Genomic DNA, 27,893 nt, shown 5'->3' with positions numbered 1-27,893 from the left:
CTTGTCATTTACAAGTTCATCTAATAGTTTTTGACTTCAAAGAATCACAAGGGAGCGGAGCATTGGAGGAACTTTGAGATCCAGATGAGTTTGGCTGTTTTTTTGAGACTCAAATGAGTTTGAGCATTAAAGCCAGCCATGCAGTCCAATGTACCCTTCAGTTCCTTTGCAGTGGGAATCAGTAGCTACACATACAAGAGAGGGGAACCAGATCAGCACGGTATTTTAATCTGTTGGCCCATGCCCATATATAACTGTATGTGACTTGATTTATTAAAACTTTGAAGGATGCTTGTGACCTTAGATGATAGCGAGGAGGAGGCTTTGCATTGAAGTCCCCTCGTTTTCTGCTCTAAACCATTAATTGTTTATTATACACATCATCTCCTTTCCCCGACAGACTTTTTTCTCAGCAGGTCTTCCTCCAAGTTCTTCAAAAGTCTGAATTTAGAATATTTTTTGAAAACTTTTCCTCAACAAGCTGCTTTTCCAGTCTTTTTATCTGTTCCATCTGTCTCCCGAGCCCTCCTGAGACATCCTTTCATCTTGCTCTCGTCTTCCCATGCCTAATGGCCAACACCTTTGATGAGTGTTCATTTTTTTCTCTCACTTGTAAATCCGTCTCTATTTCTGTAGTATTTGTTGTAGAGCAGCAGACGGTTCAATCCTCTCTGGTCAGTCTTGCATCACTACATCTCATTTCTCTCTCGCTCTCTCCCTCCCTCCTTCTTTCTCTTTTCCCGCTCTCAGCAGAAGGATGAATTCTTCAATAAATCATTATTTGCATGTGAGGAATACTCAGTTTATCTTCCAGTGTCACTTATTTCAACAATCTCTTATGTGGTTGGTTTCCTTATCTTGCCATTTATTTGGTGGTGGTTGTTTTCATTTGTTCTTAACATTCTTATCCTCTCTCCCTATTTTTACATTGTAATTATCTTTATCATTTTTTTCTAGTGTGAACCTCTTATCTGTGTAACTCTAGGGCCATACCAGAATGCACTCATATTTGGGAAAATTATTTGTGATTTCTATCTTCATTTTAAGAAATTTGTCTTTTTTTTTTTAATTTTCCCTGCTTCTAACAATACGCACATCATTGTATCTCCTAAATAACATTTGTAATATGATTAATATATCCTTGTTGCTTTTAAGTAAATATTTTGATGTATATAATTTCATAGTTCATGGGATGTTTTTCATGTGAACTAATAGCAGTATATGGCTTAGAAAATATTATTATAGGGGCACCTGGGTGGCTCAGTCGGTTAAGCTTCCTACTTCGGCTCAAATCATGATCTCAGTTTGTGGGTTCAAGTCCAGCCCCAGCTGTGCTGACAGGTCAGGGCCTGGAGCCTGCTTAGGATTTGTGTCTCCCTCTCTCTCTGTCCTTCCCCTGCTCATGCTCTGTCTCTCAAAAATAAACATTAAGATTTTTTAAGTATTATTATAGAATATATGATCTTTTAAATTATTTTGTTTTTATTTTCATAGTGAATATAGTCTAAGAAGTTGAATATTCATTAAAACTTTATAATAGTCATTAACGATGTGAAATTATTCTTAGATTCTACAATATCTTTAGGGTCAAAAAGCTCCAGGCGCTTTGCCAGAAGATTCATAGATATAATTTAATAATTAGAGTAATCCTAAAGCATGATCTTAGAGCCTCATTTTTTCTTTTTTTTTTTTTTTAACCTTAATTTGTAAAAACTGAATCACAGAAAACTTAGTTAAGACTTTTCTTGAAAGACCTACATATAGTAAATGTTAAAGCTCAGATCCGGGTGCCCAGAAATTTTATTTTTATGATTTCCTTTTATACTGTTCTGGTTCACTTACTTTCAGTTTCTTATCAGTGAAGCCCTACTATTTACAGTGAAGGTCACAATTTTCTGATTCACACATACGTCAACTTCCCACTTAGTATTTTCATGCCATTCTTATTTCTATCTGTATCCTTGGAGGAAACCTCAAAGGTAACCTCTACAGGAATCACTGCATTTTCCTCTTTATTTAGTTCGACTTTAACTGCCTTGGGTGTGTACTTAATTGTCATCTTTTCTCTTTAGGCATATATCACTACCCGTCGTCATTCCATCTTACGAAAACTTGCACTACTCCATTTTTAAAATTTCATATGGCTGGGTGCCTGGGTGGCTCAGTCAGTTAAGCATCCGACTTCAGCTCAGGTCGTGATCTCATGGTTTGTGAGTTTGAGCCCCATGTTGGACTCTGTGCTGACAGCTCAGAGCCTGGAGCCTGCTTTGGATTCTGTCTTTCTCTCTGTCCCTCCCCTGCTCATTCTCTCTTTTTTCTCTCCTTCTCTCTCTCTCTGAAAAACTAAAATAAAATTTCATATGGCTGATATGTTTTTTAAATAAACTACATCAGGAATTAATTTTTAGAAAATAAAATACACCCATTTATAGCATATAGTTTAATGCACTCTGGCAAATAACATACATCGATGTAACCATCCTCACAATCAAGGTATTGAATGTTTTGACCATTTCTGTCAGTTCCCACATGACCCCATATACAGCAATCCTTCTTCCACCTGGGCTCTAAACAAATTAGATCTGCTTTCTGACACTGTAGTTAATTTTTACCTCATCTGGTATTTCTTATAAATTGAACAACAGAACAGGCACCCTTTTGACAGTGGCTTTCACTGTTCAGTGTTTTTAGTATTTCACTCATGCCAAATGTAGCATTAGTTTGCTCTTGTTCATTGTTCAGTAGTGGTCCATTATATGAGTGTGCCACACTTTGCTTATCCATTCTCTAGCTGGTGGACACAGGGATGGTTGTCCAATTTTGGTTATAATAAATAAAGTTATCAGGGTGCCTGGGTGGCTCAGCTGGTTGAGTGTCTGATTCTTGATTTCAGCCCAGGTCATGATCCCAGCGTCATGGGATCAAGCCCCATATGTGACTCCATGCTGAGCATGGAGCCTGCTTAAGATTCTCTCTCTCTCTCTCTCTCTCTTTCTCTCTCTCTCTGTTTCTATTTCTTTATCCCTCTCTACTCCCCTCCCCCACTTGCACATTCTGTCTCTAAACTGAAAAGTAAATAAAAATAAAAATAAACACAGCTAGTATAAACTTGCATGTAAGTCTTTATACAGATGTATGTTTTCATCTTTATTCAATAAAAATCTAGAAGTAGAATTACTGTTTCATCTAATGAATATAGGGTTATTTCTATAAGATTTTGCCAAACCATTTTCCAAAGTGCTTGTCAAAATTAATATCTCTCTTCAATAATTTATGAGAATTCCAGTTCCACATCTTATCAACACTTGGTTTTGGTGATCTTTTAAATTTAAATTTTTCTAGAAAGTTTGTTATACCATTTCGATGTGATTTTGACATTTCTCTAATGACGAACAATGTTAAACATATCTCATGTGCTTATTTTACATTTGTATATATTCTTTTATAAGTATCTGTTCAAACGCTTCACCTGTTTTTATCATGGTGTTTGTACTGCTGTTATTTATTAACAGGTGTATGATAAAACACCAGTTCTTTTTAAAAAAAATTTTTTTTAACGTTTATTTATTTTTGAGACAGAGAGAGACAGAGCATGAACGGGGGAGGGTCACAGAGAGAAGGAGACACAGAATCTGAAACAGGCTCCAGACTCTGAGCTGTCAGCACAGAGCCCGACGCGAGGCTCGAACCCACGGACCGTGAGATCATGACCTGAGCCGAAGTCGGACGCTTAACCGACTGAGCCACCCAGGCGCCCCAAAACACCAGTTCTTAACTGAGTATGATAAAAAAAAACAGTTCATCATTTTATGAACCAAAAAAAAAAAAAAATGGAACAAGTAAGTCAACAGTAAATGTTTGTTTACTGTTGTTCTATTCTCAAATTTCCTAGCACAATTGAAGATAGTATCATTTCACTTTATTGCCTCAATTAGATGTTTTTAATTTAATGATATATTTAAATAACCTTAAGTGGGTAGCAGGAGGCTCAAAAATTACTCAAACTGTTTTGAAACCTTGACAATGCTGTCTACTGATACTTCATAGCAATTTATTTCACCTCTCTGAAAATTAATTACCTCATTTTAAAATGTGAATCTAAACTCTGGGGTTGTTTTAAAGATTTAAATGTGATTGTTGTCTGTCTGTATGGGGAAAGGAGCCAGGGAGGTCTTCATTTCTGGTACAGAAGTACTCAGTAAGGTTAGTTTCCATTTCTCCAGCCCTTGCTATTGAAAGGCTAAAGTAAGTAATAAAGGCTAATATAAACCCACTTTAAATCACAGGCAGAATGAATAAATAAATGAATGATCCATACTTTTCTATGAGAAATAGTAAATTCCTTAGCCATTTCAGTTAGTAGCATTTGATGATAATTGAAGATACTAGAGGTCAAAGAAAATTCAAAGTCAATTAAGATTCTAATCACATTTGCTCAGCAAGCCATACATGTTCTTTGAATTTGGAACTTTTCTTAGTAAACAAAACAAATCTGTGGAAGAAAATCTATAATTATATTACCATAGACTTCACCTACATAAAGTAATACCATATAATTTTATTTTGAAATGCACTTAAATATATTCACCCAGGCATTTTAAATTATTCATACTTAATTATGTAATTAGTCTATAATCTTAAAGACTGTTGATTTAACAAAAAATGAATAACTTCTAGGGGTGCCTGGGTGGCTCAGTCAGTTAAGCATCTGAGTCTTGGTTTTGGCTCAGGTCATGATCTCACAATTTGTCAGTTCAAGCCCTACCTCGGGCTATTTGCTGACAGTGCAGAGCCTGCGTGGGATTCTCTCTCTCCCTCTGTCTCTGCCCCTCCCCCACTCACTCTGTCTCTCTCTCAAAAATAAATAAACTTAAAATTTTTTTTAATTAAATAATTTTTAGACTCACAGTTGGCAGAGATAAAAACAAGACTATCAGGTTTGAATACAAATTTTGCATTTTTGACAAAAAACAATAAAATTTACATTTATTTTCATTGTTATGAAATATCTGTTCTTTGGTGATAAATTGGAAGAAAAAAACTTAGAAATAATAAAAAGCTCACAGAACTAGCACTACTCAGAATAGCATGCATCTGTTGAGTGTAAAACATAAAACAATGAGACTTTTACCAGAAAACATAGGAGGCAATGTGTGTGACTCAATATTAGGAGAAGCATTCTTAGACATACCACCCAAGATAAGATACATAGAATAAGAAAATGAATAAGTTGGACTTCATCAAAATCACTACCTGTGTCTCTATAACTGACTGTGACACAGATGAAAAACAAGCCACGGACTAAGAAGAAATATTTGCGAGCAAGATAGCCAACACAGTACCTTGATCTAATCTGACGTATAGAAAGAACTCTCTAAATTCAATAGTAATTAAAACTACAAATCCAGCAGGGAAATAAGCAAAAGATTTGAAAAGCCTCTTCACAGCAGAGAGTATATAGATGGAAAAGAAGCACATAAAAAAATGTTCAACAGGATAAACCATTAAGGAAATACGAATTAAGGCTTCCATGACCTACCATTACAATACCTATTAGAATGGCTGAAATAAAAATTAGTGACAATCAAGCGCTGGTGAGAATGTGAAACAAGTGGCCCTTGCATGTGTTGCTGGTGGGAAGAACAGAAAGGTACGGCCCTTTAAGAAAACGGTGTATCAGTTTCTTATAATGTTAAATATACTTGCCATAAGACCTAGTAATTGCCCACCTTGATCTTTTTCTAGACGTGTAAGCCTACGTTCATACACAAAACGATGTGAATCTTTACAGCAGTCTTATTTGTAATAGTACCACATTAGAAACAAACTAAGTGTGCTTCAGTGGGTGAACGGATAAACTCTGTTATCTCCGTAACATGAAATACTATCTTTCGCTACTATCACGGAATTAGCTCCTGCTGTATGCAACAATTTGGATGAAACTCACAGGCATCAGTGTGTTGAAGGAAATAATGTTGATCTCAAAGGGTTCTATATTGCACAGTTCCACACATGTAATGTCCTCAAGGTGACAAAGAACAGTGACAGAAGACAGATTATTGCTTGTAGGGGTTTGCGTTGGGAAAGACTATTACAATTAAGGAGTTACCTAAGAAACCTTATTAGTGCTAATGGGACAACCTTATTTTGATCGTGGTGGTGGTTACTCAAAACTACATGTGAAACATTTTCATAGAACTAAACAATTAAAAAGTGCATGCAAAAATTGGTGAAATCTGAATAAGATCTATACTTACGTTCCTCGTAGTTAATAGTCAATATCCTGGTTTTGACAACCTTCTGTGGCCGTGTTAAACAGGAGTTTTGGGGACAGCTAGATGAAGGGCACGTGAGAACGGTGTACTGTTTTTCGAACTTCTTGTAGCTTAAACTAAGATGAAAGGCTAGAATACAGAGAAAAACAAGTTTTTGCCCTAGAAGAAGTGCTATCAATTGTGAGAGGAGCTTGGCATCATTATTTCGATGCACAGGCAGTACCACAGTCACATTCCAACTCATAATGCATGCTTGGAAAGAGGAGACATGTGTGGGAGAGATGGTGATCTAGACACGTTCAAAAGAGGAAGGGGCTGACCGCAGTCCTAGAGTAATCTGGCAGCAGGAAACAGGAAGCGGGGTTGTAGCGTGGAGCCTGAAGTTCAGCCAGGATTTCGTCCCCACGAGTAGCCACATAAAGCAAAATATGTCTTGGTCAGATGTCAGGACAAACGCTAAAAGATGGATAAGGGCAGCATTCCATTTTCTGCAGCTAAGGTCTTAATTGTTATATCTGACAGTGTTAATCAGATTTACTAATATCTGGCTTCTTAGTTGCCTCTACCTAGGGCTAAGACTAGCCCCAAAACCTGGATCACAAACCTGGAGGAAGAAACAAGTGACTTGCCCAGATTCACACAGTTTGTACGTTAGTTCAGAATACACCATAGTATAAAATAAACACAACCCCTGTATTTTAAGTTTACGTGTAAATATCTCTGTAGAATCATAGAAAAATTTTCATGTCAAGCAAGAAGAGTATACGATGTGCAATTTTGTAATCAGTTATTCAGATGACTGCTTTTTCATTTTCCATTGTCTACTTTTTTTTTTGGTACATTTGATCTGGCATTAGAATAACTGGACTGTGGCTTATTTAATCACTTAACCAACATTAATAATAATCTCTCCACATGTAATTCCATTTTATATGCATGGCATGTTCCTCTTACATGTAATATTATTTCTTTTTTGGTATAAAGTGGTTAAAGGTAATGAGAATAGAAACAAGGAAAAACATCATTTAAAAAAAAAATAATTTTACTGTCCCAATTTCCTAAGCATTTTAATGGAATGTCACATCTCATTATTAAACAATTAAACAATGACAATTAACATTTACTTCAGAATTATAGGATGGCATATCTCAGTAACTGCAATAATCCTGTGATACCCAACTCAAGTAAACATTTGGAGTCTACTCAGCCTCAAACAGACATGTGTAACTTAAAACCAACATAGTTTACAAGGAAAATGAGTCTGAGTGGTACTGTTTAGCCATTCAAATTACACGTCATCAAAAAGATGAATTGAGAATGTAGCTATTAAAGATAAGGAAAGGTAATTGGAAGCAAGAAAAAAACATACATTTCTTTCTAGCTATCAGTGTTAAATCAGTAGAGAAATGATAAATGGTCTCCAGTTTAAGGAAGATAATAAGCTTTTTAAAAGACCTGAATCATCATTTTGTAACACTTCTAGCAAAACACCACTTTAAGCATCTTGCCTGTCATGGGTACTAAGTCTGCTTTCAGTATCAGTTAGACGACTACTGGCTGTAGCAGAGACCCAATGGAAATACATCCTTCCCTAAAAGTTCAGTTGGCATTGTGTTATTTCTTGCAATTCTTGGGCTTTGAATACATTTAAATAGCTGGGAATGTAGTTAAAGGAGAATAAGTGGCCCAATTGGCAGTCATGGACAGTTATTATTTTGTGGTATTGTAAATACACAGTTTTCACTTCTCAGTTTAGTAACACATGTATTCAACCAATATTTTTTTTAAAAAAATTTTTTACTCTTTATTTTTGAGACAGAGAGAGAGAGATACAGAGTGTGAGTGGGGGAGGGACAGAGAGAGGGGGAGACACAGAATCCGAAGCAGGCTCCAGGCTCTGAGCTGTCAGCACAGAGCCCGATGTGGGGCTGGGACCCATGAACCGTGAGATCATGACCTGAGCCGAAGTCGGAGGCTTAACTGACTGAGCCGCCCAGGCGCCCCATCAACCAATATTTTTAGAGTATGAGGTTATGGCAAAGAAGTATTCTTTAGTAAAGACACTGTTCCTAAGTTGACAGATGGTTCCTACACTAGGGAAATATTCATGACAAATATCTTCTCGGCTCCAGGCTTCTCTCAGCATCCTCTACACCCGCCATGTTACCCAGGATGATTAGTATCATGTATTGAATACCATTGGTATTAAAATTGTTTATCTGGCTCGTCCACTAGACTGAGAATTCCGTGAGGATCGAGACAGCCTTTTATCTCTGAGTTCCTCGAGCCGGGTGCGGTGCATGACCCTTATCAGGCCGGGAATAACTGTTTCTTGAGTGAAGAATAGGAGTAGATTAAAAAAAAAAAAAAAAAAAAGTGTATGATGCTCCAGCTGTATTCCTCATACACTTGCTGGTCCATAAAAGATGTCACCCGATCTCATTGAGATAAATATAATAATGCGGAGTGTTTTTATAATGATGTCTCTGGTTATTCACTTTTATTATATTTTTAAAGTATCACTTCACAGCAGATTAGAAGTATATTTGAAAAAATAAAACATCGTCATTGCTGGAATTTGAGAAAAATGAAGTAGATTATTTATATGCACCATGGCCTAATCTACATAAAGCTGCATATGCCAGAAGAGTTATGGTAATGCTAATTTAAAACACAACATCATAAGAAGGGGTATCTCTAAAGGGTGAATTTAGGATAAAGGCTTGAAAAAATGATAAACGTTAATCTAATTTCTTCATTGTGAAACAACGATCACATTAAATTTAAAAAACAGTTATTAATTAAGCTGAAAATGCATAGTGGAGCCCTCTCTCTCCTGCAGACTGAACACATGCCTGCTATTTTTGTTCCTAACACAGGGTTCCAGGTAGTTACTGCTGAGTCACTGAAGTTTGCATAGGAGATGGAGTCTATTCGTCATTTGAAAATTCAGTGTGGAGGGAAACTTAGAGTAGCTTAGTCTCAGGGCTATTGACATGTGGGTCCAGAAAATTCTTTGTTGCATAAGTTATGTTGATTGTAAAATGTTTAGCATTCAATAATTGACAGTTGTAATCCTTATCCTCTCCCTCCACAACCCTGAATATGTAACAATTAAAAATGTCTTCAGACATGACTGAACTTCTCCCAGTGGCTAAAACCACCCCCAATGAGAATTATTGACTGATGAAAATTTGAGACATTAGGGACTTTTGGAAAAGAGCATTGGAACTATAATATCTGTACTATGGTTTACACTTATTCTTTTTATCTTTATGTCTGAAACACAACTATTGTAAGAACCTGGCACAGTAGAAAATTCACAGACCTGGAAAAGAATGGGCTCAGATTCTCACTAGTCAGAATTCACTGTGACTAAGTTTCAACAACTTGGGTTCTGACATTGCTAGACCATGCAAGTATGTAAGAGTTCTGAGATTTCATATTTTCTGATTTTGTCAAGAGCCAGTGTCTTATTTTAAAAACCCCCATAATATTTATAATACTGCATTAAGTTGTCCTTGGACTAATGATACTCTGTGAAGAAATAAGACCTTCTTAAATGATACTTTCCTAATTTTTAATACAGTTTCATTTAGAAGACCAGAAAAATAGCCTAGATGTTGTTGGCTTTATATCATATTCTAGTAAACAAGAAGCATGTTTATAGGTTGTAATAAAAAGTTATTATTTACATAGTCATTTGATCTAAATTCTGGTATCTCTTGGGCCAATTTCCTAAAAGATAGCAGCAATAATACTGGTAATATTCCTTTTTGGAAAGATATTATATGGCTCCAGGATTTTATAACCTGAAAAATGTCTCAAGAACTCTTCTGGTTTATTCATTAAATTGAATTTACTCAAGATTGCGAATAATGCTGAAGATTGTTTGGGGTTTCTGAGCCATTTAGTTGCCTTCTAAATTGTCAAAGAAAAACCAAGTGACATTTGTATAATATGTCCTTTATTAACAGAGGATTATTAAAATTTCAAATTTTATCTGAAAAAGTGTTTTAAAAAATAATGAATGCTCATAAGTTATCCTAAACTGTATACATCTTTAACTGAAAACTGTCATTTTCTTTATATCAACTGCCTGTACATTTGTACATGGAAGCTCCATAGTTTTGATTCACAATAGGCTGATTTAAGCTCTCTCTCTTCCATCATAACATTTCGAGCTTGGATTCTGGGAGAAGAGGTTAAATACTCCTACCCTTGTCCACAGCACACATCACTCACATACAAGTGCACACACAGACACATGGGTGCATCTACTTGTAACCAAAGTGAATAGGGGTTTAAGCCATTACCACCACCCCACTGGTGTGTGTGTGTGTGTGTGTGTGTGTGTGTGTGTGTGTATGTATGTATGTGTATGTATATATATATATATATATATATATATATATATATATATATATATGGCACTGCATGGGGTCAGGAGGAAGAGGTCCCTGAGAAGTACCTCACCAAATAGGTTGAAGTTATTTTCCCAAATAAAACATACTCTGCTTCAAGGACTGAGCTTCAGAGAGCAGTGATGACTTAATTGCACCTAGATGCTTCTCCATATTAGGAAATGAAAAAAATATCCAGAAATGTTAGAAAGGAAACAGACTCAACAAAAACAAGTTTAAATGGGCAGAGACCAGGATTTTTTGTTTGTTTGTTTGTTTTGGTTTGAGCATTCCCTGAAGAGAATGAGAAATTAGTGACTTTTAACCTCTTGCTCGCATCCGTCCCAGAGATCTGCTTTGCTGAACTAAGGCCAAAAGACTGTCACGCAGTGACGTTTACTGTGCCTGCTTCTGGCTTCACTTCACACCAGAGGGAGACAATGGAAAGAGTGTCAGATACCCCCCAGCTCTTCACCTAGACTTATCAGAGGAGCCTTTGATGGGACAAAGCCTATTAAAGCCGTTGGGAGACAGAAGCTGTCTGGCTTCATTTCAAAAGTAGTTTCAAGGCACTCGTTCCTCCAGTAGGCAGCAGCAGGTCTGAACAGAATTGCGCTGACTCATTCTAAGAGCTCTGGGGTGTTCTGGGGGAAAGGAAACCACTAATAGACTGGAATTTATGTTGGTGAAGTAAGAGTGGCTAAGAGTCATTGTAATTTGTTAGTCTGATATAAACATAACCATTTTATCCATAGATCAAGGAACTTTATATGTCTCTCCCTAAGTGTAGACGGAAGTATTATTAATACCATGTTCCTCTAATCTAGCCCAAATAAAAGAAAACATACTAAGGAAGTTACAGCATCCTTTAACTTTAAAAATATAAAATCTACTAAGCTCTTAGTAACAATCTACAAGAATGAAAACACTGATGAGTTGACCATGGTCCTCAGAGTAGTCGCATGGCACAGCAGTTTTTCTGGGTCGTTCTCTTCTGTTTCATTTGGCCCATATAGTACTCCTACAGGGGTCCAGAAACTGCTAACTTTGGTCACCTTACACTCATCAGGCCAACTGCTGAGTTAGCGTCCAGCAATACTGTGCTTCCTTCACATTAAAGTACAAAAGGGCACAGTGACGCTCTCGTCTCTGCATAGACTCATCACTCCCAACTCCTAATATTTACCGAGCATCTTATACGTCGAAACAGCTTTAGTCAATGCAGGTCAGGCAGTCACATGTACTGACTCACTGTGCATTCAATAATATTTGAAGGGAAGGGACGACAAAGGGCTCTGTCAGAAAGTGGATGGACCTTTGAGCCAGAGGATCCCAAGACCCATATCCTGCCTTCCCAACCTACTAGTTGAATTAGCTTAGAACATTAGTAACCCTCTCTGAATGTTGGAATTCTCAGCCATAAGATGATATCAAGAAACGTAACTTCTGGGGTGCCTGGGTGTCTCACTTGGTTGAGTGTCCGACTCTTGATTTCAGCTCAGATCATGATCTCATCATTCGTGGGATGGAGTCCTGCGACAGTCTCTGCACTGATGGTGGTAGGGCCTGCTAGGGATCCTCCCCCTCCCTCCCCTGCTCGTGTGCTCGCTCTCTCTCTCTCTCCTTCAAAATAAATAAACATTAAAAAAAGAAACTTCCAGGGTTTCATCAAAATTAAATTAAAACCAATTATGACAACCCAACGCGCGTACTCTCTGATGCTTACTTGCTAGTCTGTAGCGTTTTCAACATGCGCAAGTGAAAACTGTAGCAAAGTGAGTGATGGTGGGAAGGTCAACGGTTAGAAAATAACATCCACAAAATTAGTTCCCACACTGAAGAGTGCTACTGTGTTTGGGCAGTGGATTGATTTGAAGCTAGTCTCACTATGGTAGAGGATGTATTTTATGCCAGACACACTGAGTTACTGGTCAACATATTTTCTATTTAATATTCATGGCTAACATTGTGAAATAATCATGATGATAGGTTCCATATTATAGATGGGCCAAATGTAGTTAATAGAAATTGAGTATTTTCCTAAGGGTCACGCCAGTGGTAAGGAAAAAATAAGGCAAAAATTAACCCTTATCTCTATTGTTTCTCCTTTACAGTTACCCTTCCCACCAGGGCTTAAAATCATAGAGTGTGTATATATGTGTGTGTGTGTGTGTGTGTGTATGTATATAAATGTGTATGTATATATATATATACATACATACATATACATATATATGTATATATATATACATACATACATATACATATATATGTATATATATACATACACATATATGTATACGTATATATGTATATATATACATATATATATATATATATATATATATATATATATATTTAACATTTATTCATTTTTGAGAGACAGCACAGGTGGGGTTTGGGACAGAGAGAGAAGGAGACACAGAATCTGAAGCAGGCTCCAGGCTCTGAGCTGTCAGCACAGAGCCTGACACGGGGCTCAAACCCACAAACTCTGAGATCATGACCTGAGCTGAAGTCAGAGGCCCGACTGACTGAGCCACACAGGTACCCCTCAAATAATTTTTTTTAATTTTGTTTTATCAAACAGAACTGGAATCGATAGAATGTGAATCGCTTGAATTGTAATTTTCCCTCAGACCATAATTCCTGAAATTGGTGATTTTCAACGTTCCCACCTCTTACATCTTCCTGTATAGGCTACTCCCCAGTCCCAACATACTAGAATCAAATCTAAAAACAGAGAACCAGAGAAATAATTTGAAATGGACTTTTGCTGCTTGACTGTTCACTGGGGCTGTGTTTGTGGAGGTCACTGAAGGAAAGACCAGAACACCTCCACTTGAAGGTACATAATGTCCTGGGAGGCTCTAGGATTCTGAAGGTGGCAGAAACAATATTGGGAAGGAAGGAAATCAATGAAGAGTCAGATTGAGTTATTATAAACTAAAACCAATAAACAGCCCCTGGACTCCAGGCCTACATGACAAAACAATTCAATCATTCACTGTAAAAGTAAAAATATATGTCATTGCTGGAGCTCCTGTAATTTCCTCAGATTAGAGAGGTTAACAGAGCATGTACCATTGTTAAATGTTTAACTCTGAGGAGAAACCAATTTATTTCATGCTCTTGCCAAGTAAACTTTTGTCATTATAATCTTGATATATTCACTAAATTGATAGTGCTTTAGAAATGTGTATTTTCAGAGCCTCCTCTCTAATGTAGAGAAGAATTCAAGTTTAAGAAAATCTTTTTTTAGGAGAAGCTTTATCTTAATGACCCTTTGGTTAAACCCTTAGAGAGTGTCTTATTATTTTTATGTTCAGTTTCTCTGGGGCTGTGAAAAAATGAAAGCTGTTACTGTAACTTATTTTTGTTATTTTTCCTGCTGACATTTAAGAGACAATTATACAAGCTATTTCTGTTCATCCTCTGAACCACGACATAAAATTCCACGTAGAAGGGTATTGTGAATGAGGCTAAGTCTGCTTTCTTTCTTTTTTTTTTTTTAATGTTTATTTATTTTTGAGAGAGAAAGAGACAGAATGTGAGCAGGGGTGGGGTAGAGAGAGAGGGAGACACAGAATCCGAAGCAGGCTCCAGACTCTAGGCTCTGAGCTCTGAGCTGTCAGCACAGAGCCCGACGCGGGGCTTGAACTCACCAGCTGTGAGATCATGACCTGAGCCGAAGTCGGACGCTCAACTGACTGAGCCACCCAGGTGCCCCAAGTCTGCTTTCTAATTGTAGCTTTGTTCCATTAGAATTAACTCCTCTCGTCATTAGGAAAAATTACTTATTCATAAGCTATGGCTTCTATGCAGAGAATGGACTAGAAACCATAATTTGGTTCTGAATTTCTGTCATTTAAATAATACCTCCCAGTCACTATTTAGTATTTATACATATTGTTAAAAATGTGCTAAGAAAATCCCATTCACTTGTATTATGTTGTGCAAATAGTTGTTCAGTCCCCTCTAATTGAAAGGAATTATTAATTATTCATTTAATTCAGATAGCAAATCATTATTATTTTTTAATTTTTTTTTAACGTTTATTTATTTTTGAGACAGAGAGAGACAGAGCATGAATGGGGGAGGGTCAGAGAGAGAGGGAGACACAGAATCTGAAACAGGCTCCAGGCTCTGAGCTGTCAGCACAAAGCCCGACGCGGGCCTCAAACTCACGGACCGCGAGATCATAAACTGAGCCAAAGTCAGACGCTTAACCGACTGAGCCACCCAGGCGCCCCTAAGTAAATATTTTAGAACACCTTTAGGTTTTAAAATTTTTCAAAGATTTTACAGAGTCCCTGTATACCCCACACCCAGTATATCCTACTGTTAAAACCTCACAGTAGCAGCATGGTACGTTTGTTATAATTAATGAACCAATATTGATAAATTAGTATTAACAGAAGTCCATACTGAATTTTTACGTGATACGCTTTATATTGTCCTTGAACTAATCCAGGCTATTACATGACATTTCATAGGCACTTGTTGGCTGAGACAGCTTCTTAAGCTTCTCTTGTTTTTGATGATCTTGACAGTCTTGAGAAATATTGGTCAGATATTTGGAAGAATGCCCATATCCTGAAGTTTGTCTTTTTCTCAAGATTAAACTGAGCTTATGGATTTCTGGGAAGAAGACCACAGAGGTAACAAGATGTTTTCATAATAGCATATTCACATGCCATTTCTGTTAATAATGATCTGGATCACCTGGCTGAGGTAGTTTTTTTTCAAGTTTCTCCATTAAAAGTTACCCTTTCCCCCTTCCTTCTCATACTAGAACCTTTGAAAGAAAGTCAAGAGGGAAAACAAAACAAAAGAAAACAAAACAACAACAACAAAAAGGACTAGAGAAATTTAAAGCCTCTGACACAATAATCACAAACATTAAACACAGTCCAGTTCCTACCCAGATTGGTATAGATCTACAAAATCATTTACCTCAGTTCCTGTTACATGATTAAGCACATCTTCCTTTAAAGAAAAAATTAAAAGGCATGTCAAAAGGCAAACACAAATAAATAACAAAACAAAGCTTTAAAAACAAACAACAACATAGAAACAGTCGGAAGAGACAAAGAACCACATTCTGATACAACAAAGATATTAAACTTATAAGAAAGAGAATTTAAAATAATACGATTAATAAAATTAAGAGCTCTAATGGGAAAAGGAGGCAATATAAAATAACAGATGGAAAATATAGACTGCATCAAAGTACTGAAGAATGATAGAAACTCTAAGAAGGAATCAAAAGGAAATGCTTTTATCAAGAACACTGTAACAGAAATGAGGAATGCCTTTAATGATCCCATCAATAACTGGCTTATGGCTGATGAAAAATGAATCATTAAACTTGAAGGAAAATCAATTATAACTTCCACTGAAAAGAAAAGAATAAAGAAAAAAATGAAAAGACCCTTCAAGAATGCTAGGGAATTTCAAATCATGTAACATATGCGTTATTGGAATACCAGAAGGAGGAAAAAAAAAAAAAAAAAAAAAGAATGAAGCAGAGGCAATATTTGCAGTAATTATAATCAAAATCAAGAAATTTACAAATGAAGGGTAAACATTAAGCCACAGATCTAGGAAGTTCTGAGAACACCAGACAGAACAAATACTAAAATAATCCCATAACGAGGGGTAATATATTAAAATTGCAGGACGAAGAGCAAGGAAATCTTGAAAGAAGGTGAGAAACAACCCAACTTAAAAAAAATGGGGAAAAGATCTAAACAAACAACTTGTCAAAAAAGATACACAGATGGCAAATAAGCATTTTAAAGGTGCTCTCCAATATTTGTCATCAATAGGCTTCAAATTAAAACAATAGGATACCACTGTACATCTCTTAGAAAGGCTAAAACAAAAACTGACAACACTAAGTGCTGTTGAAGGTGTAGAACAAAGGAATTCTCACTCATTGCTTATAAGAATGCAGAACGGAGTATCTGTTTTAGAAAACAGTTTGGCTGTTTCCTACAAAGCTAAACGTAGTCAGGCCATATGATCCAGCAATCATGCCCCTAGCCATTTACCGAACTGATTTGAAAAACGTGTTCACACAAAAACCTGCATGTGAATGTTGTATAACAGCTTTATTGATAACCACCCACAACTTGGAGCAACCAAAATGCCCCTTAAAAAGTGAATAGATACAATTCTGGCTTCTCTATTCTATTCCATTAGGCTATGTGTCTGTTTTTGTGCCAATACCCTACTGTCTTGATGATTACAGCTTTGTAGTAGAGGCTAAAGTCTGGGATTGTGTTGCCTACTGCTTTGGTTTTCTTTTTCAACGTTACTTTGGCTTTTTGGGGTCTTTTGTGGTTCCATACAAATTTTAGGATTGTTTGTTCTAGCTTTGAGAAGCATGCCAGTGCAATTTTGATCAGGATTGCATTGAAATGTGTACATTGCTTCGGGTAGTATTGACATTTTAACAATTTTTATTCTTCCAGTCTGTGAGCATGGAAGGTTTTTCCATTTCTTTGTGTCTTCTTCAATTTCCTTATAGAAAGAGACTAAATGTCCATCAAATGATGAATGGATAAAGATGTGGTTCATATATAGAATGGAATACTACTTGTCAATGAGAAAAAATGAAATACTGCCATTTGCAGCAATGTGGATGGAACTGGAGGGTATTATGCTAAGTGAAATAAGTCAGAGAAAGACCAATATCATATGTTTTCACTTATATGTGGAACTTGAGAAACATAATAGAAGACCATGGGATAAGGGAAGGGGAAAAAAATAGTTGCAAACAGAGGGAGGGAGGCAAACCATAAGAGACTCTTAAATACAGAGAACAAACAGGGTTGATTTTGGGGGGTGGAGAGGGGAAAATGGGTGATGGGCATCGAGGAATGCGCTTGTCGGGATGAGCACTGGGTTTTGTATGTAAGCGATGAATCACGGCAATCTACCTCCCAAACCAAGAGCACACTGTGTACCCTGTATGTTAGCCAACTTGACAATAAGTTATATTTAAAAAATTATAAAAATAGTGCTTCCATAGGTATTTAAAAAAATAAGTGAATAGGTAAACAGTGGTGCATCCATGCAATGGAATATTCCTCAATAAGAAAAATGCACTCTCAAGCCACAACAAGACATAGATGAACCTTAGTTACATATTGCTAAGTGAAAAGAAGTCAATCTGGAAAGGCTATGTACTGTATGATTCCAATTATATGACAATGGAAAATGCATCCCCCTTAGGTGAGACAAGAAGACTAGAGTGGGCTAGAGCGTGAAGAATATCCTTTCTCCGTGTGGCATAAGCTCCAGTAAAATGTCTTTCATGGAAACTAAGCCTTTGTATGGAGAAGTATCAGTTTATTTCACAATGATTAGTCCTCACCTTTCCCTGTCAGAGCCACTCCGTGATCTTTCTCAGATCTCCCCCATGAGAACCTCATGGGGTTCCTGGAGGTAAAACTCAGGAAATGTGGTTCCCTTTCTAAGACTTTGTCCCTCCGAAAAAAAAGTGTCCCTTTCAGAGCGCCTGGGTGGTTTAAGTCGGTTGAGAGTCCAACTCTTGATTTCAGTTCGGGCCATGGTCCCAGGGTCATGGGATCAAGCCCTGCATCAGGCTTGGAGCCTGCTTAAGATTCTGTCTCTCTCTTCCTCTGCTCCTCTTCCCTGCTCTCTCTCCCTCTCTAAAATAAAATTAAATTAACAAATGTAAAGTTCTCCTTTCACTAGTCTGCACGCACCTCCAGAAATTCAAAATGATTAATTACGTGTTCTCACCCATGGCTCCGTTCCGTGTCTCCAGATCTTGCTGTGGCTCCTCTGGATGTGTCTATCTCTTTGGACTTGGGGATTGCAGTTGGCTTCACAATCCAAGTGCCACAATAGCTTCAAGAAAATTGAAGGTTCAGGTTTTTGTTGTTGTAAGAACAGCAATCGCAACTTTCAAACTCTTTTCATGTCAGAGCTGAAAACAAAAACTAATCATTATGATTTTTTAAAGTAATGCTACATTCAAGAGGAAACAAGAAGATGCCATTTTTAGGGAAGTTGTTTCACTCATTAGTTTTGTCTTCTTTCATTTTCTTGCTCATATAACGGAGGCTTCAGAAAGTCCAAAAGATAATAAGTAAGGTAGTATGAGAACTTGCTACTAAAATTTCAGTGAGTTAGGAGAGATTTGTATTATTTGAATCTTTATGAATAATTATGAAAGCAGTGCCCGTCTGAATATTTGTATTCATGAAAACCAATACTGTGCAACAACTATTTTTTGTTCTAATTCAGATGATTGTGAACAGATAGGTAACAAGCTTGCTCACACATAATGATCATGTCAATATGACAGTGAGAAAAGCAATATCAACCCCGCCTCCTTTGACTTTGCTGTGATGCAAAGCAGTTAACATTGTATTGCAAGGTGGAAATGCTTTTTTATCTTCATTATTTTTTTCTTTTTTAATCACAAAGCTTCCCAACATTGGTTAAGAAAACATGGGATGCTTCACAAATTTGCACTCCATCCTTGCACAGGGGCAAGCTAATCTTCTCTGTATCGTTCTAGTGTTACTATATGTGCTGCTGAAGTGAGTGCAGGTGGACATGCTTTTAAAAAATAGTTTTTTGCTTTGCTTTTTTATTTTTATTTTTTTTTAATTTTTTTAATGTTTATTTATTTTTGAGACAGAGGGAGACAGAGCATGAACAGGGGAGGAGCAGAGAGAGAGGGAGACACAGAATCTGAAACAGGCTCCAGGCTCTGAGCTGGCAGCACAGAGCCCAACGCGGGGCTCGAACTCACAGACTGTGAGATCATGACCTGAGCCAAAGTCGGATGCCCAACCGACCAAGCCACCCAGGCGCCCCTTGCTTTGCTTTTTTTTTTTTTTTTTTTAATGTTTATTTATTTTTGAGACAGAGAGAGACAGAGCATGAACAGGGGAGGGTCAGAGAGAGAGGGAGACACAGAATCGGAAGCAGGCTCCAGGCTCTGAGCTGTCAGCACAGAGCCTGATGCGGGGCTCGAACTCATGGACCGTGAGATCATGATCTGAGCTGAAGTCGGACGCTTAACCGACTGAGCCACCCAGGCGCCCCTGCTTTGCTTTTTTAAATAAAGAAGAGCAGATACTCCTGGAAATTATCTATTAACCACCTGGTGGCCTTGGAAACTGAGGTTATTTCCTTAATACTTCAAAAAGCCTGCCAAATAAAAATTTAAAAAACAATGGCTAAAATCATAGTTCTCAAATTGTGTCATAAGAAGCCCCAAGAGGGGCACCTGGGTGGCTCAGTCGGTTACGTGTCAGACTTCAGCTCAGGTCATGATCTCGTTATTTGTGAGTTCAAGCCCCATGTCCGGCTTTAGGCTGACAACTTGGAGCCTAGAGTCAGTTTCAGATTTTTTGTCTCTTTGTCTCTCTGCCCCTCCCCCAGCGCTCGCTCGCTCGTGCTCTCTCTCTCTAAATAAACATTAAAAAATTTTTCTTTAAAAAGCCCCAAGATACTATAATGAACTCTCAGAAATGCCTTGGATATTTTAAGTTTTTGAGAATATCACTGATTCTTGACAACTATCATACATCAGAACTACTACTATAATTTTATCATAAGATCCTGCTACATAAGTTTTGATGAAGTCATATCTTTGCAGTTTCTTGCAGCTTTAAACATAAAGTAAATACAACCAGCAGCATAAAATAGGATGTTAGTAGTTTTTCCTAATCTGTTTCTAAGGCTTAAGAATATGTGCATTATCCAACATGCACACATTATTCCACAAGCATGAAATTGTGGTTATTTTGGAATAAAATTAATGTTTTCCTTTAATTAATGTGTGTTCTTGATTTATACAGCTACTAAGATTTTGGACAGATGTACTAGTTTGGATGTAACTACTTTATGAAGTTCTTAGACGTTCTTTAGGCCTTAGGATAATATGAAATAATTACTGAAACTCTAAGAATACCAGAAACCAAAAAAGGTTGAGAACCTCTCAACTAAAACAAAGTGATGTGGATTTAAAGACAAAAGATCAAACAGTAGAGTCAAACACAAAACATTTAAATGGAGATTTTAAAATATAATGTGTTAACTATAATTTTTAACAATGAAAAATGGACTGAGGACAATGCTTTGCAAAAGCAATTATCTTCAGTATCCGGGAAAATAACAGGGAATGGAAAGATGAGGAAATAAGATGGTTAATGGTCCTTAACTCTATGTTTCTTTGATATTAAAGCTGTAAATTAATTTACAGTGACATAGTATGGTTTAAATTTTTGTTCCATTCGATGACTGGGCTAGAGAATCTCTTTACTTCAAAATATAATTTTGTATAGATCAAAACCAGGCTCATTATATCAGTGGAGTATGGTCCATATAGTTTCTGTATTTATTTGCATTCTCCTTAGAGGCCGATCTTTGATTTTAGAAACAGTCAGAAGTGTTCATGTTACTTAGAAATAGGTTTAGTGGTTATTGTCTTTTATTTGAAGGGTTATTTTTATAATTGCAAACATTAGTAAACTGACAGGTCATAATTACATCTCCAATTATGTGTCTCAGATGTTATTTAGGTTGTGAATGCTTATTATAGTAGTTATTTTTAAATGAATACCCCTTAGATTGCTTCTAAGAAATCACCATGGAAAAATTCGAACCTAGTTTGTAAATACACACAGTATAGTTTCAGTTCTGCTTCAATATATGTGAGTCATACCATTTTCTGTACTGTGGTAAAATATACATGACATAAAATTTAAGATTTTAACCATTTTTGTGTATAATGCAGTTGTGTTAAATGCATTCTCATTGTTGTGGCATCATCTTCACCATTTATCTTCAGAACTTTATCCCAAACTGAAACTCATTATCCACTAAAAATAATTCCCCATTCGGGGCACCTCGGTGGCTCAGTCGGTTAAGTGTCTGACTGCAGCTCAGGTCATGATCTCACAGTTCTTGAGTTCGGACCCTGCTTGGGTCTGTGTGCTAACAGCTCGGAGCCTGGAGCCTGCTTCAGATCCTGTGTCTCCCTCTCTTTCTGCCCTTACCCTGCTCATGGTCTGGGTCCCTCTCTCAAAAAAGGAATAAATATTACAATTTTTTTTTTAATTTGCTATTCTCCTTTCCTGCAAGTCCCTGGCAACCACCATTCTACTGTCACCAGGAATATGATTACTCTAGGTACCCCACAAAGGTGGAATCATGCAACAATGTTGTTTTCTATGCCTGACTTACTCTCACTCAGCATGCTTTCCAGCAGTAGCATGTATCAGGATCTCACTCATTTCTAAGACTCAACAATATCCCATTTTATGTACATATCACATTTTGTTTAGCCATTCATCTGTCGATGGACACTTAGATTGTTTCCATCATTTGGCCCTTGTGAATAATACTGCTAAGAATATTGGTATGCAAATATATCCATATTGTTTTATACTGCTTTTTAAAATGAATAGAACATTAATTCATAGAAATTCTTATTAAATGTCACATTTTGGTTAATGTTTTGACAACTGTGAGTTAAAAAACAGGGCGTTGGCAAATCAGTTCTTTCTAGGAATGTTTCTGAGTAGAATGGTTCCCACAATTACAGGGTGTTATACTACCACATACCTCTACCTGATCACATTTATTCTGGTCGCTCTTGAATATTTACTTGTGTGATGATTTGATTAATAGTTTTCTCATTTCCTCTCTATACTGTAATCTTTGTGAAGACAGAAACTGACTTTGCTCACTGTATTTTTACATGTCAAATATAGTCCCTGACATACGGAATACAAAACTAGATACCAATCTTTATATAATCTCTAAAATATACATATACTAGCAGCAGTATAGATGAGAAGGAAGACACTCCTTCAGGATAGTCTTACATAGCCTCTTTCTCCAATTTCAATTTGCACTTGAGTCAAAATTACAGCTATTCTTATCATCTTAACCCAGAGGGTAAAACAGAACCTATCAGCACAGAGGGTCAAACTTGCTAGTTTCAGCAACCTGCACTCTTTGTCCTTTGATGCCAGCCCCCAACCTTTCTTTGTAATATCTTGGACTTACCCATCTCAGTGAATGACATCAGTAAGAAAGGATAGTTGTCCGATTACCAACTAATTATGCCTGCTACATCACATATTATTTTTTTGAAGAAATGAACATAAATTACTTGTACAATAAAGACATAAAAACATTTTAAAAATATAAAATAAAACTTTCATTTGTATAAGTATAATAATATTTTAACTTATTTTCTCTTTTGCTGGCTTCAATATTGTTATAAGAAACATCATTGTGCCATCTTGTGCAAGTGTAGAAAGGACTGTAGCTGACAATAGATATGATGACATGAGCTCAGCATTTCCCCTGAATATTTGTTCTTTGAAGGAATTTAGAGTAATAGTATTTTTACAGTCTTCGTTTGTATTGAAAACTGCATGCTGTGGAAAGCTGCAGAATAGAATTTGAGAGAAATCTTATTTAGACTATAATTAAATGAAGTTTTACTTAAAATAAAGCAGGAACCAAAATAAAGTCATATCCAGGCATATTATTTTAAAAAGTCACATTTATGTCTAGATTAAAAAAATAAATGAGTCTTAGAGTTGATTTTCAATTTAATTGAGGATATTATGTGTTTAGCTAATATGTTAAATTACCTATTTCTCTGTGTACACATTTTATATATATAGATATACACATATAGATATGTACATATATATACACACATATAGATACACACACACACACATATATATATACACACACACACAATTTTTTTTTTTTTTTTGCTCTTCTCATTCCTTTACCCACCAATGTAAATTATTTTAAGCAGCATGTACCACTGGGACAAGTGAGACCATTCTTGTTTCCCTCAACATCACATAATTATATGCACATCAACTTGCTATAACCTGGAAGGGCAGACACTCCTATAGCTGAATATTATACCTTATTGACAGCTTTAAAGAGTCCAAACTTCTCAAGTTCCTGAGCCTTCCAAATTGCCTAATCCAAATTAAGTGAAGGACTTTAGAGGTCACCTCTTTAGTTGAAATACCCCAGGGGGAGAAATTAGAGCCAATGTTTTAAGGCTTATTAGTATTAAATCAATATTTGTCAAACACCTAATTAGTCAAAAAGGGGCCAAGTGTCTTAGTTGGCAGGATAGCTTACATTATTTGACTTCCTAGTCTCGAGTACCTGAGAAGCCACACAGCAGGACCGGAAGGATCATGTTGTAGCATTAACAATTCCTCTTCACAATGAATATATAAGGGTCATAGAACTTTGTGAATCAAATTGTATTACCATGGCATTCAAAGCAAAGCCACTTGAAATGCAAGTAGAAGACTTCAATATGTTTATCTAACATACAGATGATTATCAAGTATATGACATAGGGATGAAATAACAACTAGATTCACATATACATTTGTTTTCCTTCATATTTATAATTTGGCTAAAATTCTGCTTGCATTTTTGTGAAGATATAGTTTTATTCCCCAATTTCTTACATTTTCAGTATGATGCAGACTATTATGACAAACGTGTGTTATCCAATGAGTTGTGTTTTGTTGATGGTGGTGGTGGTGCTTGTTTTGTTTTGTTTTGTTTTGTTTTGTTTCCTCTGTGAGATTACCTTGAAGCAAATGGTTTGGGTACCTGAAAGCAGAGGGTCCACAATGGAATTTAGAAGGAAAGTGTCAATTGTCAGATTTTTGTTTTAAAACAGACTAATTATTTTTAATTAAAGTACGTATAATAAAATTTACCAAGTGTACAGTTCCATAGTTTGACAGTTGTATAGATCAATGTATTCACCATCTCAATATATATATTTTTTCTCACCCATAAAATCCCCTTTCATGTTTTCATACTCAATCCGCAACACCCCCCCCTTGCAGAGGCAACCACTTAGGAATTCTATAAAGATTAGTTTGTCTGTTCTTTGACTTTATACAAATTTAATCATACAATATATACTCATTGTGTCCACATTCTTTCATTCAGATTATGGGGTTTCTATGGGGTTCATCATATTATCATGTGCTTCGTAGTTGACTCTCTTTTATTAATGGATAGTATTCCATGATTTGATATATCACAATGTGTTTATGAGATCCCCTGTGGTCACTAGTGTAATGGTTTGTGCTTTGAACGTCCTATCCAGTGAATTGTGTGTGCTCTAGGTTCATGATGATATTCTCTTAATTTTGCTTCAAGATAGGTAATAATGCTAATGTTTATATAGGTCTGTAATAAATCTATTAATTTTTGTGTATGGAGTTAAATTTTGGAATTCATTTTCTCTGTTGTGATATACAATTTTTCCAACACCATTTATTGAAAAGAGATACTATTTCCCACATTGCCAAATTATTAATTGACCTATAATAAACTTAAATATCACAATGCCTTGATTATTGTAACCTTAGTGTAATTCTGGTAGACAGGTATTTTAAGTATTCCGATTTTGTACGTTGCCAGGATTGTTAGGTTATAAGAGATACTTTGCATTTCTATAGAATTTTAAATTCTAAAAAGCCTATTAGAATTTTCATTGGAGCTCTATTGGATCTAAAACTAATTTGGGTAGAATTAAATCTTTAAAACACTGTTTTTTGTTTTCTTTTGTTTAGTTTGTTTGTGCGTCTGCGTGGGTCAGTCAGTTAAGCATCTGATTCTTGGTTTCGGTTCAGGTCATGATCTCATAGATCATGAGTTCAAGCCCTACATCAGCATGGAGCCTGTTAGGGATTCATTCCCTCCTCTCTCTGCCCCTCCCCTGTCATTCTCTCTCTCACTCTCACTCTCTCTCAAATAAACTGAAAGAAATAAATTTTTATCAAGATACTATCATAACATATCTATTTATTTATTTCTGTCTTCTGTAATTTTTTGCTTGTAGTGTTCAATACAGAGATTTGGTACATCATGAACTAAATGTATTCCTAAGTACTTATTTTTGTTCTTCTGAAATAAAATTTTGTACCTTGTATTTTAACGTATCATGTGACTTTTGCTAAATTTATTATTTTGGAGGGTGTTTTGTGGATTTTTTAATAGTTTTCTGCATACAAAATCTTATTGTCTTTAAATTAATAGTTTACTCTTTTATTTTTAATCTTATATGGCCTTCACTTTTTTTACTTATTATTATAATGTCTGGGACCTTCAGTTTTGTATTGGATAAAACAACTCTGCATCAATAGGCTTGAATATATCAAATCTTAGAGGAAAGCATTCAATATTTTCCATTAAGTATTATGACAGGTGGAGGACTTTTCATTCGTGAATACACTTAACCAGATTGGCTGATTCTTTTTTATTTTCTCTTCTTTCTAGAGTGCTGATAGATTTTATTTGAGAGGGTATTGAATTTTACTTAATACTCTTCCTAATATTGAGAATGCCAAATGTTTTTACTCCTTTTTTTCTATTAATATGGCTATTTACATTGATTTTATAATGTTAAATTAACTTAAAATTTCTAAAATAAATAACATGTGCCATGGTACATTATCTGTTTTATATAATGCTTGATTCAATTTTCCCCAAATTTTGCTTCAATCTACAATCATTTGCATAATTAGTATGGTTGAGGAATATTGGTCTGTATATATATTTTAATATCTTGGTCAAATTTTGATATCAGGATAATGGCAGCCTTATATAAAACTAGTTGGTTGGAAAAATTTATTTTCATAAAATATTTATATTTTCAATTATTTCACAGAATGATAGAATTGGCTATTGAAATTATGTTCCTGGAATTCATTTACTTGAATACATTTAGTGGAGGCTCTGTAGCACAATGGATAGTGCATTGGACTTCTACTTGAATAGATTTAAGACTTTTCAAAAAAAAATAAATAGCAAAATGTTTAAAATCAAACACGTCAATAATTACATTACATATAAATAAACTGAACACTGTAGTTACAACATAGAGATATTTAGATGGATAGCAAAGCAGTTCCCAAGTTAAGGTGTCTACAAGAAATGCATTTTATTGGATATGGGCATGGGGAGTGTCTGTGTGGATATGAGGTTTCTTTAAAAGTGAAGAAAATGTACTAGAATTAGATTAATGTGCTAGTAATACCATTCTGTAAATGTACTAAAATTCATTGAAATGTGTGCTTAAAATGGATAAATTTTATAGTTGTAAAAATTATATCTTAATACAGATATTTTTAAAAGTGAAATCCATCTTAAATACAAAGGATAGGTTATGAGTGAAGTGATAGGAAAGGTATAGCAAACAAACAACCTAACATGGTCTATGTTTCTATAACAAAATCTCATTAGGAAAGTGATCATTTTTCATGTTCAAAAAAATCTCAAAATTTAAGCAATGCTGAAATCATTTGTGATAAAACACTACAGTGAAACAATATCCAAATAAAAGACTTTATAGAACATTCATGCTTATATTTTAATGGTGCGTTTAATGATAAGTCAAATTTACTTCTGGGATTCTATGTGTTTTTTCCATTTAAAATAAAGCCATTTTGATGTGTATTTTATAAAACAAAACTCACTCCCACTTGAACCCTATCATTATCTGTTTGTTTGGTTGGTGTTCCAATCAACATCAGCATTAGGCAAATAAGCATAAAGATAAGAGCGAAATAGATTGGTCACATTGATGAACTGATTATCGATATAGACTATAAATTAATATGGGTGAATATTATAGATATTTTATATAAATATAAACAGCAATAGAATATTAAAACATTCATAATTGATTCAAAATTATCAGTAATTATCTCTGGTGAACATATTAATAATATATTTTATATATTTAATTTGGTATAATTAACCTGTAACATTAAAAGTTTAGGGGTGCCTGGGTGGCTCAATTGGTTTAAGTGACTGACTTTGGCTCAGGTCACGATCTCGCAGTTTGTGAGTCCGAGCCCCACATCGGGCTCTGTGCTGACAGCTTAGAGCCTGTAGCCTACTTCAGATTCTATGTCTCCCCCTCTCTCTACCCCTCCCCTGCTCAGGTTCTGTGTCTCTCTGTTTCTCAATAATAAATAAATGTTAAAAAAAAAAATGTTGTTAATTTAAAAGTTTAAAACAAAAGAGGGATACCATTAAATAATTCTTTAAGTGGACAATTTTAGTTTCCTAAAATATTATACTATAGCTATAGGTCTCATATTACAAAAATACTCATAATGTAAGGTCATGAATTTAT

The 27,893-nt window shown here is 35.7% G+C and overlaps 1 non-coding gene across 1 annotated transcript; it reads right to left on the bottom strand.

The window, feature by feature from the left end:
* Nucleotides 1-19,162: 19,162 nt before the first annotated feature.
* Nucleotides 19,163-19,268, bottom strand: LOC132684426 (U6 spliceosomal RNA). The gene has a single exon (XR_009612649.1). It is a non-coding gene; the product is annotated as a U6 spliceosomal RNA (small nuclear RNA).
* Nucleotides 19,269-27,893: the final 8,625 nt, after the last annotated feature.

This window comes from Panthera onca, chromosome C2 (assembly GCF_046562875.1).
Source record: "Panthera onca isolate mPanOnc1 chromosome C2, mPanOnc1 haplotype 2, whole genome shotgun sequence".
Classification (NCBI taxonomy): Eukaryota; Metazoa; Chordata; class Mammalia; order Carnivora; family Felidae; genus Panthera; species Panthera onca.
The sequence above is the reverse complement of the archived record's forward strand: the minus strand, read 5'-3'. Positions and strand labels throughout refer to the sequence as shown.